Below are 10,816 nucleotides of genomic sequence, written 5' to 3'. Positions count from 1 at the left end.
TAACTCCTTCGGAGTCTTCCCTACTCCCCCCTTGCCTACCCGAACCACTCAGATGAGCAGCACTCGTCCCAGAGGTAGCTATGTTCACACCGGTCAGTATACCTACCAGAACGTCCCCTTTGGGCATCATCATCATGGTCAAGGCACTCTCGTACTGATTTCTAACATCTGCCCCAGCCCCACTCGAACCACTCGACTCCGAACCAGACATTTCAACCTATTTGCTCCTCCCAACTGATCGATTCAACTTCACAATCCTAAGTATCGGATCGCCACTCGCCCTACACCCCCGACCAGCCTATCCAAACATAACCTTCTTGAAACCCGGAATCACTGTTTGACCTTCACCAATTACCAAGCTACACTTCTAGAACTGTTTTTCATGATCACTCACCCTTCAACGCTGACTGACCTCTCCCAGTTCACCTATTTTACCCTTTACTTCTAAACTTCTCACAACCCTAAGTTAGATCCCTAATCGACCCTCACAACCGACCGACCTGGCCCTCAGATTCGGTAACTACTTTGTCCTGTTTACCCCAAGTGACCAACCTGAGTTCAAAGCCTAAACCCCTTTCTAATGACTTCATTCACCCTGGGTCACCAACTAACTACTCCAAACCAGGGGACAGCTATACAACCTCTCACTTGGTTTGGACGGCCGACCACTTGTTCAACTTAACTCTTTGCACGATCCCCTGACTACTTGTTCGGGTTAACCGGGTGACCTACCTACCCCACTTGAAGCTGTTTCCTTTCAACCCAGATCAAACCCTTTCACTCGATTCAGTCAAGCAGACTGACTGAGCCGAGTCGAGGTACTACGTAACTTGTTTTCACCTTCTATACTCCATCCAAAAACCCAAAAACACCAAAAAATTAGGCAAATCACTGATAACTCACCAAAAACTCGATATTCACACCTATTCTAAAAATCAAAACTCCAATACCTCCAAAACCCAAACAAAATCCCTCAAAACTTCACGAAATCAAACCCAATCTCCCAAGAACGCAGCACAAACGAAGGAAAAAAGCAAAACAAAGCAAAAATTAGTGCAAGAAGACAGTATTTACCGTGAATGAATCCGAAATCTGCAAAAGGGAACCACCGTTACTAAAGGAAACTTGAAACGAAGAAAGCAGAAGAGAAAAGGAAAAATTGAAAGAGATTGAAGAAAAATGGATGAAAACGCGAAAATGGGAATGAACAGTCCGCTCCCTCGGTTTTATGGAAGAAAACTGACAGAGGTGGACACATGGCAGCTCGTAATTGGCCCAAGGACAGAACGACTCTTCATTTTTCTGCCCCAAAACGAAGAACGGATCACCACCGTACACGTGGTAAAGATTTACGCCACCTAGGAAACCCCAGCACCATATGGTAGCCACGCTGAATAGCCCTTCCTACCCGACCAACCCAGCACATTGCAACACATCGGAGATATGCAATGGAGTCGACACACTTCCATGCTTCAGATGCCTAGGAGATTTTCCTAGCCGGGGCAACTGGCCTGGAATAGTTTACCCCACCCTTTGCCTCAAAACGAGTGAGGCAAGAGAGGGCCCGGCTATTCGGTCTTCCCTGGTGGACGAGTAGGTACCTAAGGGTTTGGTAGCACTCGCACAACCCTTGGCCTGGATCAGACCGCTCAGCCCAAGCCTTCACAGGAACATTGGGCCTACTGTAACCCATTTGGCCCAATGGCACCTAGTAAGAATAGCCCCAAAGGATCACTCGAGTATCCCCCACGTGGTCAAGCAAGCCGGTCAAGTCGATTTCATCCACTCATTAGGCTTATTACATCAAGCAAACGCACCTTCAGTAGGTGAATTGTTTACTCACTCGACCAGGCATACTGATCAAAGACACCTGTGATAGGTAGCCTGTTCATTTCTACATGTACACTAGATGTTTCGCCTTGAACCCGGTCCACTTGGCCCTGCACACTAATCGACTACACCCTCTTGAGCTGGTTGCATAATCTGACTCAATGAAGGACACTGAGTGACTCTTGACCACACGCCGTCTCCATCCGACCGATCAGTTGTATCGGAGACGTTAGTAACTTCTAGAGCAATCATGCCAGCAAACGGTCGACCGCGAAGGACAATCGGAGACGCCTCGCTCGATTCCTACTCTCTAAGTTAAGAACACCTTAACTTAGAGAGTAGGGGGCAAACTATTACGGCTAAAAAATGTCCTCGACCCAAATAGGATAACGCGTCCGACAATGAGGAAAAGCCCAGGCCCAATCCCGATGTAGCCCAAGCCAGAATTCCTTGGATAAGGCCTATTCGGTACGAAGTACAATCGGTCCAAACCATCTGGACCCAGGCCTCCTAATCCCAGTACACTTCCTAGGCCTATGGTCGAATTCAGAGCCCACGGTCACCTACGGATCACATTCCTACTCGAACACTGATAAGGTAGTCCACTACCATCCCAATTCCTCCAAGGTCCTTGTCACAGTCATACTTGGACTCCCTTTCACACTAGGATAATGTGGCCAAAGGATATATCCCTGGAGGAAACAGATTACTATGAGAATTCCCAATCCCACCAGGATTGGGAGACCAAACAGTCACTATTTAAACAGAGGCCAACCCTCTCACAAGGCAGATTACATTACACCTTTAGACCTCGGAGTTCCCGCTTGAGAACTTCACATTACAGCCGTAGTCACAGTCCCGACTAGACTTTTGGTAACCTCTCTACTCCCTAGCCCTCACTAAATCAGCCTTGGTAACCTGATTGTCAGAGTGCCTACGGCAAACACCACCCTGGTGTTTTCTGTCACTTCACGTTTGTTTCTCTACGTGTGTAGGTACAGTAGATCACTAGTGGCCTCAACCTCACGGGATCAGTCCCTCCTTCTGTACAGGTAGATTTTTATGTCTACAGCCTTCATCACAGGAACTAAATTTCCTCTCACCGACCTTAAAATATATTTGAGCAAAAATATGAAGTTTAAGGTCAAAAACTAGTGGTATAAATTTTTGTACAAAAAGACATTAGAATACATAAGACAAATGGCATGTCTATGAAATATATATACCTTTATGTGAAGCTCATAGCTAGTAACTTATTCTTAAAGCATTTTAATATGCTTTTTAATCCCATTAGATTTAAACACTCATCTATAACAAATGAGTACAACTTTATTAAGAGAAAACACAAGTTATCACAAACAATTACATTTCATAGCATCCATACCATTCCTCTTAACCTCTAATAACAATGATTTTAATGAGAGTTGAAAACCTTGATTAAAAGCTTTCATATGAGATATTTATCTATATCAACTTTATCAAACTTTAATAGCTTTAATAATCTTGATGCCATGATATAAGGAAATTAACCTATGAAGTTTAGTGTTTTCAAGATAGCTAATGTAGTAAACTTGAATTTCCAAACAATCCAAAGATTAAAAATATTTTAGTATCAGCTTACTGGAAATTTCTACCCAATGGGGAAAAGATAGTTTTCAAAATTTCAACTCAAAATAATACAGACAAAATTTTCTAGTCATCAATATTTCACCATACTCAACCATCTCATTCTGCTTAGGTGTACAAGGCATACAAAAACTTTTCTTGACAAACACAAAGGTAGCCAAGGAAGAAATATTCAACTATATATAGTGCATCAAAGGAGTTAAACAAATTAAGCACTACAAAAAATAATGAAAATTGAAAAACAATTTTCTTGTAACCTTCAAACAAAAATATACACCTTTTTATCCAGGGATTTCAATTTCAACATATTACCCTTATTCTCATTACAAGCAGATTGTGTCTTTAAGAAACTAAATAAGACAAGGTTGATAAGGACATTTGCACTTTTATCTTAAACAAATTCTCCCCCTCTTGAAGACAAATAAAAAGATCAATCTATTGAATCTCATTTGTCTATTTAAGTGTTAAAGATTACCTTTAACAAATTAACTGCATGGTGAGAGTCGTATGGTAAGATGAACATGAACAAGAAATAACTCAAAAGGAATATTAATTCTTTATTTCCATATCCTTAATACCATAGTTCATATTTCAGTTTCAAGTTCAAATGAACACATAAACGGATCACCATATGGTGTGTTTTCAAGCCTAATCCATGTTGGTTGTAGACCACCGTACACCTAACTGTCAGTCGACCTTAGCACATGAAAAATGAAAATGAATGAGTTCAGTATATCGAAATTGAGAGCAACAGAGGCCAAAATATATTTGTCATATGGGAAGTGCTTGATCAAATGATCAGTGTCATAGACTATGTTCTGTAGAAGACCAAAGAACTAATTCTACCATATACAACAACAGTTGTTGATCCAAGAGGAAAGAACATTTGGAACATAACAAAAGGATTTTCAAATTCAAAGAAAAAAGAGCAGAGATACAGTCAAAGATAAATAACTATAATGAAATGAATAAATAAAGACATGGATAGAGTTAAATTCCCTTCATATCTGTTTATGAATCATAATTAGCAGAATCCTATCAAAATTAAGAAAATAAAAGAGACAGAGATAGAGAGAGAAATAAGGGATATGGACATACAGTGTTCTTGCCACTATATTCAAATTTTTTGATGAGGAATAATTCTTTTTAGGAGGGAATTTTTAGGGTTGTAGCTGCAATTCTGCATCTTGGAAATATTGACTTTGCAAAGGGAGAGGAGGTTGACTCTTCTGTCATCAAGGATGAAAAATCTAGGTTCCATCTTAATACGACAGTTGAATTGCTAAGGTATGATCAATATGTTCTTAATATGTAGGATGGATCTTCTGATCTCATGTTCTTTTGTTTTTTAGTTATATGCCTGTTTTACTTTATGTGGTACCATAGGTGTGATGCCAAGAGCTTGGAGGATGCACTGATAAAACGTGTAATGGTAACACCGGAAGAGGTTATCACAAGAACCCTTGATCGTGGTTCTGCCACAGCTAGAAGGGACACCTTAGCTAAAACCATTTATTCTCGCTTGTTTGATTGGTATGGGAACTTCCTTAGCTCTGGGCACTTGTTTGTGTCTTGTGTCCACTTTTAGATTTATATCAGAAATGGATTAATCATAAATACTTATCAAGAGGAGTAGAACTGTTATTTAATCCAATTAATTTGTACCTTATATCATGTTTCTTAAGTATTTGATGTTGTTAACAAGGTGTTTTTTGTTTTTAACTTTTTATGTATATGTATTGATAGGCTTGTAGATAAGATTAACTCTTCGATTGGGCAAGATCCAAACTCAAAATCATTAATTGGAGTTCTTGATATTACGGGTTTGAAAGTTTCAAGTTTAATAGGTAAGAAAATTGACTTTAAATTTTACTCTCTTATAAAATCTTGCCATTGCAGCTAACAGATTTCTGTATTAATAGTTTTGAGCAGTTCTGTATCAATTTTACCAATGAAAAACTACAGCAACATTTCAATCAGGTTTGGTGCCTTTTGACATAGTTCTTGCCGTGTATTCTGGATACTATTATAGCCTTTCTTAATTTGGATGTATGGTAATTAATGTAATATTAATAGAGGGTATTGTTTTTTTTTTTTTTTTTTCAGAATAGAAAAATGATCAAGAAGGGACCCTCAAACACAGGGATGCTTTCAATTTATATCAATAAAATAGTTGTAGTAGACTATCTTTAGCTTTTTTTGTTAAACGTATTAAAATTATAAGTTGTTGACTTATATATTTTAATAAATTTTTCTTTGATATGATTTCATTTTAAGTTAAAAGTGATATATGGATTCATAGTTTGATAATGATAATAGCTGCACGTCCATTGTGGGAAAAAAAAGGTAATCATTATAATTATTTATTAAATGTGAAATGTATATATAAAATTGTCAGATCAAATTGATATAAAATAATTTTGTACTCTTTAAATTGTGACCTGATATTTTTGTCACTTTTAATATTAACTAAAAAAATATAAGGGCTCAAAATTAATGACTTAAATTTTTGTCACTACACTTTTCATGTTTTTGACAAAAATATTTTTGGCTATTAACAAAATTTGATAAATATATTTATCACGATTTAATTTCCCCATAATTTTTTTTTTCACTTGAATATTCTCCTCACGAAAAAGATTCGTCACATTTTAGAAGCATAGTCATGAATATTTTTCTCATTATTGAGATGCCAAAAAATATTTGTCACGCTTATATTATTTTGACAATAAAAATCTGTCATGTAAAAATATTGTGATCAAAAATTATTTGTCATGCTATTAAATTTTTTACAAAATATTTCTGTCACTATACAATTTTTGATAAATAATATTGTCATATAAATAAACATGTGATGAAATAAATGTTGTCACAATAAAGTCAATGACTAATAAATTTCTGTCACTATTAAAATTATGACCAAATAATTTAGTCACCATTCACAATTTTGACAAAATCAATTTTGTCATAATATATGATTTTTTTCACCATAAAGCTGATCATTTAGTCTTTAAATGTAAATCAATTGTGACAAAATATTACTTGTAGTGATAAAAATTGCTTTCTATTGTTACAAATAATTTGTCACAACAAACTAATTTAAAGTGACAAATTATTATTGTCACAATAAATAATTAGGCTATGGTGACCAAACTCTCTTTTGTCACTATACACTTAAAAGTACGAGCTTAATGTGACCAATATAATTCCTCACAATAGAGAAATGGTCACAATTTTGATATTTATAGTGACAAATTATTTTGTTGTGAGAAGCCTAAATTCTTGTAGTGACTAGATCAAAATGACAACTTTCGAATTTTAGCCCCTTGGTGTGCACCAAAAACCTTCATTTGAAAAGATTGTCCCCCACAAAGTTTCGGATCTCCCCACAAAATGTGTATACCACAATTCAAATGGGGATTTTATGAGCACAACAAAAAAAACACCGACCCAAAATGCATAGTATATGATTTTTTATGATTTTCCAAAGTTTTAATCTTCAAAAAGTCATTAAAAAAAATCGGCTCATGCCAATTGCTTCCATTTTTTTTTTTTTTTTTTTTGTTAGTTTCCTTGCATTTTCCTTTACCACCATGCAAAAAATGGATCAAAAGGACAACTTTCGAACTTCAGCCCCTTGGTGTGTTTGCCCTTGGTGTACACAAAAAACATTCCTTTGAAAAGATTGTCCCCCACAAAGTTCCAAATCTCCTCACCAAATGTGTATACCACAATTCAAATGGGGATTTTAGGAGCATAACAAAACAAACCCCAACCCAAAATGCATAGTATATGATTTTTTGCAATTTTCCAAAGTTTTAATCTTAAAAAATCACTAAAAAAAATCGGCTCGTGCCAATTGCTTCCTTTTTCTTAGGTAAGGTTCCTTGCATTTTTCTGTACCCCCATGCAAGAAACCGGATTAAAAGGACAACTTTCGAAAAGATCGTCCTTTGGTGTGCACCAAAAACCTTTTTTTCAAAAGATCGTCCCCTAGAAAGTTCAAGATCTCTAGACCAAATGTATACACCACAATTCAAATGGGGATTTTAGGAGAACCATCAAACAAACCCCGACCCAAAGTGCATAGTATGTGATTTTTTACGATTTTCCAAAATTTTAGTCTTTAAAAAATCATTAAAAAAAATTGGCTCTAACCAATTTCGTCCTTTTTTTTTGGGTTAGGTTCCTCGCATTTTTCTCTACCACCATGCAAAAAACCAGATCAAAAGGACAACTTTTGAAAAGATTGTTCCTTGGTATGCACTAAAAACCTTCTTTTCATAAGATCGTCCCCCACAAAGTTCAAGATCTCCTGACCAAATGTAAACACTACAATTCAAATGTGTATTTAAGGAGCACAACCAAACAAACCTCGACCCAAAATGCATAGTATGTGATTTTTTACGATTTTTCAATATTTTAATTTTCAAAAATCATTAAAAAAAATCGGCTCATGCGAATTTCTTGTTTTTTTTGGGTTAGGTTCCTTGCATTTCTCTACCACCATGCGAACAGCCAGATCAAAAGGACAACTTTCGAAAAGATCGTCCCCCAAAAAGTTCAAAATCTCCTGACCAAATGTATACACCACATTTCAAATGGGGATTTTAGGAGCACAACCAAACAAATCCCGACCCAACATGTATAGTATGTGATTTTTTAAGATTTTCCAAAATTATAATCTTCAAAAAATCATTAAAAAAAATAAGCTCATGCCAATTACTTCCTTTTTTTGGGTTAGGTTTCTTGCATTATTCTTTACCACCACGCAAAAAACAAGATCAAAAGGAAACTTTCGAAAAGATTGTCCATTGGTGTGCACCAAAAACCTTCTTCGCAAAAGATCGTCCCACAAAGTTCAAGATAACTCGACGAAATGTATACACCACAATTCAAATGGGGATTTTAAGAGCACAACCAAACAAACCCCGACCCAAAATGCATAGTATGTGATATTTTACGATTTTCCAAAGTTTTAGTTTTAAAAATGATTAAAAAAATCAGCTCGTGCCAATTGCTTGCTTTTTTTTTTTTTTTTTTGGGTTAGGCTCCTTGCATTTCTCTCTATCACAATGCAAAGAATTAGATCAAAGGGACAACTTTTGAGAAAATTATCCCTTCGTGTGCACCAATGGTGTACACCAAAATCCTTCTTTTCAAAAGATCGTCACCCACAAAGTTCAAGATCTCTCGACCAAATATATACACCAAAATTCAAATGGGGATTTTAGGAGCACAACCAGACAAACCCCAACCCAAAATGCGTAGTATGTGATTTTTTATAATATTCTAAAGTTTTAATCTTAAAAAAATCATTAAAAAAATTTGTCACGTGCGAATTGCTTCCCTTTTTTTGGGATAGGTTCCTTGAATTTTTCTGCACCAACATACATTCCTTGAATTTTTCTGCACCAACATACAAAAAACCAGATCAAAGGAGAACCTTCGAAAAGATCGTCCCTTGATGTGCACGCCCTTGCTACGCAACAAAAAACTTCTTTTCAGAAGATCGTCCCCCACAAAGTTCAAGATCTCCTGACCAAATGTACAAACCACAATTCAAATGGGGATTTTAGGAGCACAACGAAACAAACCCCGACCCAAAATGGATAGTATGTGATTTTTTACGATTTTCCAAAGTTTTAATCTTCAAACAAACATTAAAAAAAAAAAACGACTCTCGCAAATTGCTTCCTTATTTTTGGGTTAGGTTCTTGAATTTTTCTCCACCACCATGCAAAAAACCAAATCAAAAGCACAACCTTCAAAAAGATCGTCCCTTGCAGTGCACGCCCTTGTTGTGCACCAAAAACCTTCTTTTCAAAAGATCATTCCCTACAAAGTTCAAGATCTCCTAACCAGAAGTACACACCACAATTCAAATGAGGATTTTAGGATCACAACAAAACAAACCCCGACTCAAAATGCACAGTATGTGATTTTTTACGATTTTTCAAAGTTTTAATCTTCAAAAAATCATTAAAAAAAAAGGCTCGTGCAAATTGTTTCCTTTTTAATGGGTTAGGTTCCTTGAATATTTCTCCACCACCATGCAAAAAACCAGATCTAAAGGACAACCATCGAAAAGATCGTCCATTGGTGTGCATCAAAAACCTTCTTTTCAAAAGATCGTCCCCCACAAAGTTCAAGATCTCCCATCCAAATGTACACAGCACAATTCAAATGGGGATTTTGGGAGCACAACAAAACAAACCTCGATCCAAAATGCATACTATGTGATTTTTTACGATTTTTTGAAGTTTTAATCTTCAAAAAATCATTAAAAAAAGGGCTCGTGCAAATTGCTTCCCTTTTTTTTGGGATAGGTTCTTTGAATTTTTTTCCACCACCATGCAAAAAACCAAATCAAAAGGACAACCTTTGAAAAGATTGTCCCTTGGTGTGCACGCCCTAGCTATGCACCAAAAACCTTCTTTTCAAAAGATCGTCCCCACAAAGTGCAAGATCTCTTGACCAAATGTACACACCACAATTCAAATGAGGATTTTAGGAGCACAACCAAACAATCCCTGGCCCAAAATTCATAGTATGTGATTTTTTACGATTTTTCAAAGTTTTAATCTTCAAAAAATCATTAAAAAAAACGACCCATGCAAATTTATTCCTTTTTTTTTTGGGGTTAGGTTCCTTGATTTTTTCTCCAGCACCATGCAAAAAACTAGATCAAAAGCACAACCTTCGAAGAGATTGTCTCCTGGTGTGCACACCCTTGCTGTGCACCAAAAACCTTCTTTTCAATAGATCGTCCCACATAAAGTTCAAGATCTCCTAACCAAATGTACATACCACAATTCAAAGGGGATTTTAGCAGCACAACAAAACAAACCCCAACCTATAATGCATAGTATGTGATTTTTTACGATTTTCTAATGTTTTAATCTTAAAAAAATCATTAAAAAAAATGGCTTGTGCAAATTGCTTCCTTTTTTTAAGGCTAGATTCCTTGAATTTTTCCCCACAACCATCCAAAAAACCAGATCAAAAGGACAACCTTTGAAAAGATCGTCCCTTGGTGTGCACACCCTTCTTGTGCACCAAAAACCTTATGTTCAAAAGATCGTGTTACACACCACAATTCTAATGGAGATTTTAGGAGTAGAACAACACAAACCCCGACCCAATATGTATAGTATGTGATTTTTTATGATTTTCCAAAGTTTTAATATTAAAAAAAACGGCTCATGCAAATTGCTTCCTTTTTTTTTAGTTAGGTTCCTTGAATTTTTTTCCACCACCAATGAAAAACCAGATCAAAAGGACAACCTTCAAAAAGATCGTCCCTTGGTGTGCACGCCCATGCTGTGCACCAAAAACCTTATTTTCAAGAGATCGTCCC

The sequence above is a fragment of the Pistacia vera genome, unplaced genomic scaffold (assembly GCF_008641045.1).
Source record: "Pistacia vera cultivar Batoury unplaced genomic scaffold, PisVer_v2 Contig910, whole genome shotgun sequence".
NCBI lineage: Eukaryota > Viridiplantae > Streptophyta > Magnoliopsida > Sapindales > Anacardiaceae > Pistacia > Pistacia vera.
Note: the sequence above shows the minus strand (reverse complement) of the source record.